Here is a 10,708-nt window from a genome sequence, read left to right on the forward strand (position 1 = left end):
GGGGGGGGGTCATGAGAAACAAACTTGATAAACATGACAAATTTAAAGCTTTCAGGGGGGCTTTTTGGCTTCAGCTCTCACATCAAAATACAGTTTCTTTTACACCATACTGACTAAAATTCAGTAGCTTTCAAAGTTGTGGCTCGGCATCAAGCAAAGCTGGTGTTCATAAAGTATAAAACGCAACCTTGTTGACTTTTATCAAACAACACCTCTAGAGAATCTGGCATCTTAGATGCTTTACGGGAAAATTAGAACGCTTGATGATCAAAAAGGAGATGAATACACAACATAAGCAGAAGAAACTGCCAGCAGTCATGAGAAGGCAGCAGATGGTGAAGATGTGATCTGGCCACGGGCATTTTCACATATGGACCACCCCTAATGAGGCATTTAGCAACACCCAGGTGCCCTGCAACATGCCATTATCGACCCCCTCCATCTCCACAGGACAGAGTGCATTAGCACAGCTATTTGTCTTTATTCCCTGACCACAGGCACTGACCTGGCAGAACAACACAAGTAATTGTTTCTAGCTCTCAAGACATTACTTGTTTTTCTTGGCAACAGTCAATCATCTTTTTTTAACCTCGCAATTAAGCGAGCGTGTAACGTGTTCTGAGTCTGCGTGAGTTCGGGTCGCCCTGGGAGAATGTCGGACCGTCGCAATGCAACAGTATTTGCTCATATAAGCGTCAATAACAAGAAGTTGACGTTGTAGTGAAAAGCATCGTTCATACGGATAAGCTTTTAATCTTTATTTATGAGCACTTTAAATAAATCATTTATCTTGGGGAGGGAAAAAATGTGATTTATTTCACTTTAAATAACAAGTGAAGAGACAAAAAGTGAAAACAGCAGTTTGAGCTCTCAGTCTAAAGACTATTCATAAATTTGATCTAAAGGGTGTGAGATTTATGTCGATTTTGTCTAAAAAAAAGGTTAACACCAAACACATTCAGCAGAGTTCATCTCAGAGTTCATCTCGAGAATTAACCATCTATAGAAAACAAGTAAATATGAAACATGTGATCCTTGCTGAAAATGAAGAATATTTTGGACAGAGATCAAACTCTAACTCACGTACAATTATACTATAAGCTTTTTGGCAACTTCTGGACAACAACTCGATAATATTTTCTCTTAATTGTCTCAATGATTCATAAGGAAAACTTAAAGGCACGAGCTGTAATTAATTTAAAACCATTTTAAGTACATGACTTCATATTACTTGAATGAATGAGTTTTGTCAGCATATCTTTTGGGACTATACAGTTTTGTTCCAAAAAATGAAAACAAATTAAACAGTAAGAATATCTAAATGTTTTGATAGAAACAGAAATTATTTTTGAAATTGAAAACGCTGCATTAGATGAACTTTAAAAGCTGAATGAAGGCATTGACAAAACATTTTAGGTAAATAAATCCAACACCTGTCTATAGTCTGTTGGGGAATTATTTGATTCTTTATTTTAAGGATCCCATGCTTGCTAATAATTTCAGTAAATAATCAAATGACTGAAAAAAGGCATCTCTCTCGTATGTATTGACTCAAGAGTGCACACTCTGTGGTCTTCTAGTCAAGATAATTTATTTCTAAAACGCATTTGCACCACAGAGACGTTTCAGTTGAACTGCCTTATATTTATATAAAACAATTTCCCTCCTTGATTAAATGATTCAAGAAAACAGTATTTATGAACTCCATGTGAACTGAAATCCTCATGAGTATTTTCCTGTGGAAATGTGTTTTTTTTCCTACTGTGTGAAGTCTGTCTGAGAGGAAATGATACGGATAAAATTCCAACCCTTAGGCTGTGTCTGTCCATGTTTTGTCCATCTCTTGTCTGAAATCTCAACACTGAGAGTAAGAGAATATTGCACCGTGGTAACTAAACGCAGCAAAAACAGGCTGTGATGCAGTGTAACTTTTATATAGGACTCACTTTCTGCTTAATGTTGTGGTTTCATTTTCCAGTCTGGACCAGTGACAAGCTCAGGTCTGCTGTTACACAAAAGGGTTAATGAAAAGGATGGTGGGTAAGGGGGGGTTGGTGGGAAGTGATACTCGATCTTCAGCTCTTCGATAGGGAAGATGGGAAAAAAAACGCAAAATGGAAACAAAGTCAGAGGGGCCAATCAAACCAGAGACGTTTCTATGCAACCGAGCAGATGACATCCAGATAAACATGCTGGTATAGGCTTAATGGTTACTGATAACAAATCAAGTAACTCGACACATCCCGAATGAGGCATGACCTGAGCGTGCAAGTCTGAATGTGTATGAGCGTCTGTCTCTTTGGGCATTTGTGCGCAAGCAAACTAATACCATCCTGAGGCGGAAAGATGGGAGCATTAGGCCATGAAAACAGTGACTGACAGATATAAGTGCACTCACTTGTCCCCTCTTAGCCCGAGGATTCAGGGATACACCCAGAAATGCTATGCAACAACTCCTCTGAAGGACTTAACTGTTGTCTGCAAACTTGAGATCCAGCTCTGTAGTTACATCTCAAGCAAAGCAGATCAGTGAATGTCCACATAAGCCTCACGTTAGTTCTCTGACCAAGGATCCAGAGACACCACAGGGTTTTAGGCTCAACAAACCCAGCCAAGCTGTCTGCTGCAAGTCATTGGCACCTAACCGTTATTGTAGGCTCTTTAAACAGACTATAACATCCTCACCACAGTAAAGGTAGTAGCTGCTTTGTTTGGCTGCGCTGAGTGATCTTGAAAACCTATCCTTATTAGGTAAGGCAAGCACGGCATAATTTATTAGCACTTTCCACTCAGAACACACTGTTTAAAGGAAACACCATTTCTTTTCTTTATTTTATTTTATTTTATTTTTGTTTTGTTTTTATGTTTTTTTTTTTCATCACACTCCAGGAAAAATAAAGCCTCAGCACAATTAGGATGATGTCAGAGAGCACAGGAATGGTGCATTAGGCCATTAAAAGCACATCTGATGTTTTTAGAGGGATTTTGGATTGGTTCAGACATGCCACAAGCTACAGCATAAACCTAAACAGAAGATTCATTGTTAGCATGGCTGCAGTTTAAATTAATTACTTATTCTGCTATCAGATAAGTCACAGTAATTCTGTTTTACCTGGCACCATCTAAGTGATGTAACATTTGATCGTTGTGGAGAAGACAAAAGAGGGGGGAAAAAAACAACATCAAAAAGGAGTTGTCTTCCTGTGGCCTGAAGCAGAAATCTTTTACAACCACAGTCATGCTGACCGAACGCCCTGAAACACAGCCAGTGAAATCAATAATCGCAACAGCAAACCCTTCCTTTTGCTGCCTCACTTCATCAGTTTCTGTGCCTCCACTCACAACACTCCCTTCAAGCCAAAGCGCCTTCTAAGGAGTTAGATAAACCGTCAGAGGCGCAGTGAGAGGAAAGTGAGTCATGAAGTCTGTTTGATGTAAAAGCACAGATAGATAAATAACTGTGCTATTTTCCCCCCTGCACCACTTCATAAAGAAATCTTGATATACAGTATATACATTGAAAAAATAAACAATTCTCACTTACTAAAAAGAGTTTATTTATTTTTTTTTTCATTTTTTTAGGTGTGTGATTGTCTAAATCAGTGGTTCCCAAAGTTGGGGTCGGGACCCAAAGTGGGGTCCCGAAACATCAAGGTGGGGTCCTGAAAAGATTTTCTGAATTAATTACATTTTTGCCTTAGTTATTACAAATGAATGAGGCTAGTGTATTTAAAATGGATAAATGTAGTATATAAAATATTGTTACTATGCCCATGTTTAGTTGACCTGATACAAATGTTTATCATCCAAACATAGTTGGAGGCACATTGTCTCTGGTACTGTTATTTTGTGGGTCAAAAGCTGAAAAGTTTGGGAACCACTGGTCTAAATCTTGTGCACTAATAAATAGTGTATATTTGGTAAACGATTTGTTTGTTTTAGGCAAACTTAAACATACTGGTGTCTTTCTCTTAGTGATGCTAAGTAAAAAAAATTCAGAATGTGAATCTAAATAATGCATTATTCAAATGTTGAAGTTGATTCATGGTATTAAACAAACATATTAAATGATTCATTATGAGACCTTCTGCCAAGATAAACACATCACTTTGTTTCAGTGATATCCATTTTCCCAGCTCTGACTAAAAACAATATCAGATCTTAATACTCTGTCAAATATACATAAATAACTTTAAAACGGCCCATTGTCAATATTTCTCAATAATTGTAAACTAGGTGGACAGATGGAAAGCTTTGCCTTCCAAAGTAGCAAACAGCAAGTGCCAAAAACTATAACGAGCATAAACAGCTATAAAGAACAAAAATAAGCTGTTGAAACCACATGAAAATAAGTTTTGTTGCTTTGTTTTCCCTTTAACAGCTTCCAGTTGGCTAATATTTATTATTATTTACATCGGAAAATAAAGTTTAAAGCAGCTAATGAAAAGAAAAAAAAACGTAAATGGCACACAAATCTGAATAAATTACTGACCACTGCTTTGTTAGCGGGTCTTTGATCTCACCTGCTCGCGCGCTGGACTCCGTGTGCTCACGTGCGGCACAAACCAGAGACGCACCAGACCAGATGCGCGCGCCTCCTTCCGTCCTGAGAGTTGCTCCGACGCGCAAAAAACAAACTAATAAAAGACCAGCGGTGATGTGTGTCGCGTTTAAAAAAGAAAGGGTTACACTAAAAAAAAAAACTTCCCCAGAATGTTTCCACTCGGTTCAGCTGAACGGAACCAGGCGCTCGTGAACTCTTGGCTCTCTGGGTGTTGTGTGTGTTTTGGATGGATGGGTGATTATGTGGCAGCTTGCCCCAGGAAAGACAGACAGCAACCTCCCAGTTCTGTTACCGCTGGAGGGGAGTGGTCCTCAGCATCTGCACGACTGCCAGACACTTTAACTTTACTCAGACTGTAATTTTAGTATTTCACATCTAAGTTGACCGAAAATACAGGGAAACACACGAAGCCTAAACAGCTGTGAATCCAAAGGGATATTAAATCTTTAATAAAGTCTTGCTTATTTATGCTGAGCTTTGCAATTTATTCAAGTTTACAAAACATACAGGAACAAAGGCACGGAGGAAAAAACGTTCACAGGGCTGCTCTACAACAATAAATGTGAGACAACTTTTTGATTGATGGTTGATTAAATACTAACAAACTCATAACTCCAGCTTGGGTTTCTATTTACATATGATGTCAATGATTAGAAAACAGTGATATAGATACAGTTTGCTCATATTGAGCACCTTTGAGAAAACAATGAAACATTAACATCTGTGGTGCTTTACCTTATAGAAACTCAAACATGAACATTGCCCCACTGAAAAAAATGATTTTTGGGTGTAGTAACATTTATTTAATTTATTTTAAGTTTTACAAAAAAATTCAAATTTTCTAAACTACTAGAATTTACTAAATAAACAATACACATTATATTATATATCAATATTACTGTACAGAAAAAGTAAATGCTACTATTATTTTACCAGTAGCATTTAAGTGTTTTTTTCTGGACAGCACATAAACGTGAATATATTAAGTTACTTCTACTTTTCTGGGCTGAAACTGAGGGAGCATGCAGACACAAAGGCTGCTGCTCCTCATTCCCTTGCTTCACTTTTCAAGGAGAGGACAAGACATGGTCGAAATAAAACATAAGTCGTCTGGTTTCTTTTGCTTGAATACATTTGTAGGTGTGCAATAGTTTGATGGCATAATGTAGTTGATATATTGTTGCATTCTGATGTGTTTGGCTGTTTGTCATGTGACTGCAGTGGAGGATTGTGGGTAGGATTCATGTTTGTTGTTGTTAAATCATTTTAGGGAATTGGTTAACATTGTTCTTTCAGCAGTTGGTCTGTTGTGTTACTCTAATTTGTGTGTTCATTATTTGTTAACTTGTGTAAACCGTTCAGCAGAAGTAACCACAAGTGAGAGTGGTAGGCCTAGTCATTAATACGATGTCTGCTCTGTTCATGAAGAAGAATCCAATAAAGGGTCTTCAAAACTGCCCCCTGGTGGTGAAGTCTTGAACTACAACATGAGCTACACCTCTCTCTGTAGCTGTGAGGTGTCATGCTACAGTATTGTGCTTGATACATGTTCACTGTTATAAAGAACTTCTCTGATTTACTTGAAAAAAAAACCTTGTAACAATTTGCACTAATGTTTAAGTAAATTCAAATGCTACAAATTCATCCATTATTTACTCATCATTATCTAGTAAAAGTTATTAAGAATATAGTCAAAGATCTGTGAATAAATAAGGTAAATTTTACTTAATTTGATCAATGATATATTACAAGATTTAATTGAGCAAATAAAGTAAAATTTACCTGATTTATTCACAAATCTTTAACTGTATTCTTAACTTTTACAAGATAGTGGTGAGAGTAAATATTACATGAATTTGTAGCATTTAAATTTACTTAACAAAAGTAAGTGCAAATTGTTATGAGGATTTTTTTCTAGTAAATATTACAAGTTCTTTTTTACGGTGCAGGAATAATTTTATGAATGTTAAAATGGCATTTCATATTTTTTTTAAATAGAGAGTGTATATCTTTCCCATTTAAACAATTATTTTAACAACCCGAATTTGGAGAAATGGATTTTATTTCTGATAATGAGGTTGAGCTAAATCAAGACCAACATGAACTGCTTCTGACCTAAAACTACATCAATTTTTAAAATGATGTCAAGATTGCATTACAAGGTTAACGTGATAGAAATAATATCATATTCCTGCAGGAAGTGCCCCAGGCTCATTGGAAGTGTTACACAAAATCACATAGATGTCAGTGTGAATAACAACGGCAGCATGGTGGAGCAGTGGTTAGAGACGTTTCCTCTCATTGAAAAGGTTGCAGGAACATCTTCGCTCTTGGTGGGGTTTGGATGCTCTCCCTTTGATTGTGTGGGCCTTTCCCGGGTACTCTGGTTTCCTCCTATAGTCAAAACTTTGCATGTTAAGTTAACTGGTAACTCTCAACTATGTTAGTTAATGTTAACTTGTGGTTTGGTTGCTTATAGTTGTTGTACTATTAAGTTAATCTCGTCTATGTGACATACCAAGACATTGGGACTAATGCAAAACACTGAACCCAAGTTTAAAGCCTGCCTTTCAATGCAAAAAGGACTGACTAATGAGACAAATAATCATTCATGCTCTCACTACCATTAGCTTACTGTCCTGTTGTCCTACCCTCTAGTCCTGACTGCTGGATGGTCCAGTACAATCTCCAGTATTTTTCTTTCAGATTTGGTGTAGTCCATTATTGTTGTGTCACAAATAAAAAAAAAAAAAAAGATTTGCGTTTGTTTAAAATTATGATCCCCACTCACATCGAGGCAGCTCTATGCAAACACAACTAGGCTCGGGTAGAATAAGGCCAGACTGACTGGAGCTTGGCCAGGTCTTAAAGTGAAATAACGCCTTATGAGGCTCTGTGGTGGACTTGTAACCAGCGTCTCGCACAGTAATTGTCGGTGAAAGGACCCTGCTTCTCCGGAAGGTGAAGTGGTTAAAGAAAATTGATGGTGCATAACAATAATGTGAAATTAACAGTTTGTAAAGGTTTACAAACCGTATAGTAAGTGCTATCAAGTTGGGTTTTTTTTTACATTTACTGTGGGTTGTTTTGAGATAGCAGTAATACCCTTTGCTTTTGGCCTTGCTCAGACTTTATGTCTCCAAACTGAAGCCCTTCAAAGAGCTACAGTATTTACAACAGGTGGGACATTACTGATCATAACCTTTTATAAATTACTCCACTTCAAAAGATTTGAACTATCGCTTGAGTTTTTTATTTTTTTTACATGTGTCTGATCAAAGTTTACACTGACCATCTCCTGAAGTTCGTGTGAGAAAAAAAAAGCAACTCAGTCAGTTCAGACTGTGAATTACTGGGTCAGGTTATCTTACTGAGCACATCTTTCAGTGGAGAGTGTAATTAACACAGGAATGGATTTTAAAATGAACTTGGCTTTTATATAAACACAGAGACAATATGGTTCACTCTTCCTTTGAGGCAAGCTGATATTACATGAATGTGCACTGAGGTCACTGAAGATCAGAACATTGTTGTTGGACCCAGAAAAAAGAGAGACAGCGATTCGGTTCCAATAAATTGAGATAGGATATGCTTGTTATTTCACCTTGAAAGCACGGCTGCTCCAGCTGTGTTCCTCAGCAGATGTGACTGCACGAATCCAAGTTACCTAAGAGGTTTGAATGTTACAGGTTAACGGGGTAAAACTTAATCCTCCCTCTCTTTTGGGAGGTTTGGTGTCAGGGTGTGCACTTCCTCAGGGTAACACACCTATTACAATACAACCATTTGTCATGTGCACTGGTGACATCAATAGAAAAAGACGATACAGTGTTAACATCGTCCCCGCCTGTTCAACTGGAAGTTGCTCTAAATGTTATGAGTGTATATGTACTGGTAATGTGAGGCAGAGACGTATGAACATACTCAATCGAACCATTCGGGGAAAAAGCAAAGCAGTGGTTATTGTTAGGATCATAAATTGCAAATAAAAGATGGACTTGGCCACTGGGTCATCATCTGTGAGTGTTTATGAACTATTATTTTGAAGTTTCAAGTACTTGTGGTGTTTCTGATCTTTGTTTTTTTATGTATCCACAAATGGTTTTATTGTAATTGAAGGGTGGAGCTGGATATTTTCTCTTTGAATAAAAAAAGTGTTATAACATTTTTCCATCCATTTATTTTCCTTACCTGCTTTTCTATGAAGGATCATAAAGAGCTGGTGCAAAATATGAGGGACACTCAGGTCGCCAATATGAAATTTTATTTCTCCCCTTGCCCCAAGATCAAACAGTAATCAAAAGAACAGAATCTAGTATTTGACACTTGACATTGTGGCGATGTTCCATAAATGTTTCAATGTATTATTATTTTTTATTATCTGTTTCAATGAACGTATAACAAATCCATTCTTCTATTATATTTTACAGGAGCTTCCTGTTTGTTTAAAAACACAGAGAAACTTGGGAACCTTTGGTAACACATAACTACACATTAGTTAGCCTTAAATAATCATTAATAAATGGTTAATTAACCTTGAAAACATATATAATCAAGGATGACTCATCCTTAATAAGCTATGAATTTACACATTCATTAATAATTTATCCAGAAAGGCTAATTACTTCCAAAACCATCATAATCATTGTTATTTAATGTTTAATAACTCATGAATTAATTATTCTATATGTAAATGTTCATATATTCATTCTTTCACACCATGTGTTAGACATGCAATAATGATTACAAGATGTTTGAATTAACTTTAATTTCAATTTGATTTCTACATATATAAAGGAACTTGTTGCCCTTCAGGGTTTTGTCTACATTAACAAATACTTTAAAAAACATAAAAAGACTTCACTTAAGAATGGTTCACAAGAGGACCCTAACTAACTAGTAGCAACTGTCTTAATTATCGATGCACTGCAGGATTAAGAGATAGTCAATAGGATTGCATTGCTAAGAAGGACTTGGCAATACAAGACATCGTGGCAAATTAAAAAGAGAAAGTTTCCCATTTATTTCTATAGTTTTACGTTAGGATGATTCTTCTCGATGGAGGATCAATACTTAAATTTGAACGAGGCAGGAGGCAGCAGAATTGCCACTTTGGTGTTATTTTTTTAATTATTATTAGATTGTGTCAGTTTGGATTGTTATTTCTACTCTGCAAACTTTTATGGCCAAGTTGTAAACATGAGCAAATGTTGGATGATGGAGGAAGAAGTGAAGGGGGTAAATATTTTTCTGAAGTGATGCTCAGTTAAAGTGAAACTGGACACACCTTCACCAGGAATTTGTGTCTTTTTGGATGTGTAACAACTAAAATATCACACCAACATGATCAGTTCCCATTTCCAACTTTTCTACTCAACAGTTTTGCTCATGCGGTTGTCACTCGTGACAATTGAATCATAACTTTCAGGAGGTTGGAATGCCTTGTGAATGACATAAGAGAACAAGAATCATCATAAACTTGGGCATCAGTTGGTATGTATGACTCCATTTTTTTTTTTTTGCAAACATATTTTCAAAAATGTAGTGCTCATGAAGAAGATGACCTCATAAAATCCCACATGTAGTTTATGTTCGGATCCAGAACGCACTGCAATCTGCAAATAATTTACACAACAATCACTGTAGATCTTTGACAAGAGGGCAGCCATCCAGGCCTGATCACCCAGGGAGCTCCTGCTCTGCTCAGTGTACACACGCACAAACTACATCACACACACAGATGCAGACCTCCAAGTTTCAGCACTTGGCTTGAACCGATTTACTAATCTTGATAACATGAGCCGCCACAAGGCTTGTTGTGCTCCAAAACAAGTGGAGCAGATCTAATTGTCACTGCTTGTTACTTATCAGTGATAAGGGATAAGGATCATTCATTAGACTTGAACTAAAAAAAATAGTTAACAAGCAGTGAAAGAGTTTGAATATTCCCAGACAATTCAGACGTACAGGAGTGACCAAGACTACAAACACTCACACTGGATATGTAGAAGTCAATTTTTGCGTTTGCTTAGCCTGTATGAAGATGACCGTGTCAGAGATTTAAATGGCTGAAACAGGTAGCATAGTTTTGCCCAAATTTTCAACATTAAAGTAGTCATTAATTCCATTTGAAATATATATATA

General features: G+C 36.8%; 1 protein-coding gene across 3 annotated transcripts in view; it reads right to left on the reverse strand.

Moving 5' to 3' along the window:
- Window positions 1-4,796, reverse strand: part of sema3d (sema domain, immunoglobulin domain (Ig), short basic domain, secreted, (semaphorin) 3D) — a 32,395-nt gene extending 27,599 nt beyond the window's left edge. For all 3 annotated transcript variants that reach the window (XM_014003453.1, XM_014003454.1, XM_014003452.1), the window contains exon 1: window positions 4,524-4,796. The gene's annotated coding sequence lies outside the window, so the exon portion shown is untranslated. The remainder of the gene's footprint in view (window positions 1-4,523) is intronic.
- Between the last annotated feature and the right edge of the window lie 5,912 nt (window positions 4,797-10,708).

This window comes from Austrofundulus limnaeus, unplaced genomic scaffold (assembly GCF_001266775.1).
Source record: "Austrofundulus limnaeus strain Quisiro unplaced genomic scaffold, Austrofundulus_limnaeus-1.0 Scaffold19, whole genome shotgun sequence".
NCBI lineage: Eukaryota > Metazoa > Chordata > Actinopteri > Cyprinodontiformes > Rivulidae > Austrofundulus > Austrofundulus limnaeus.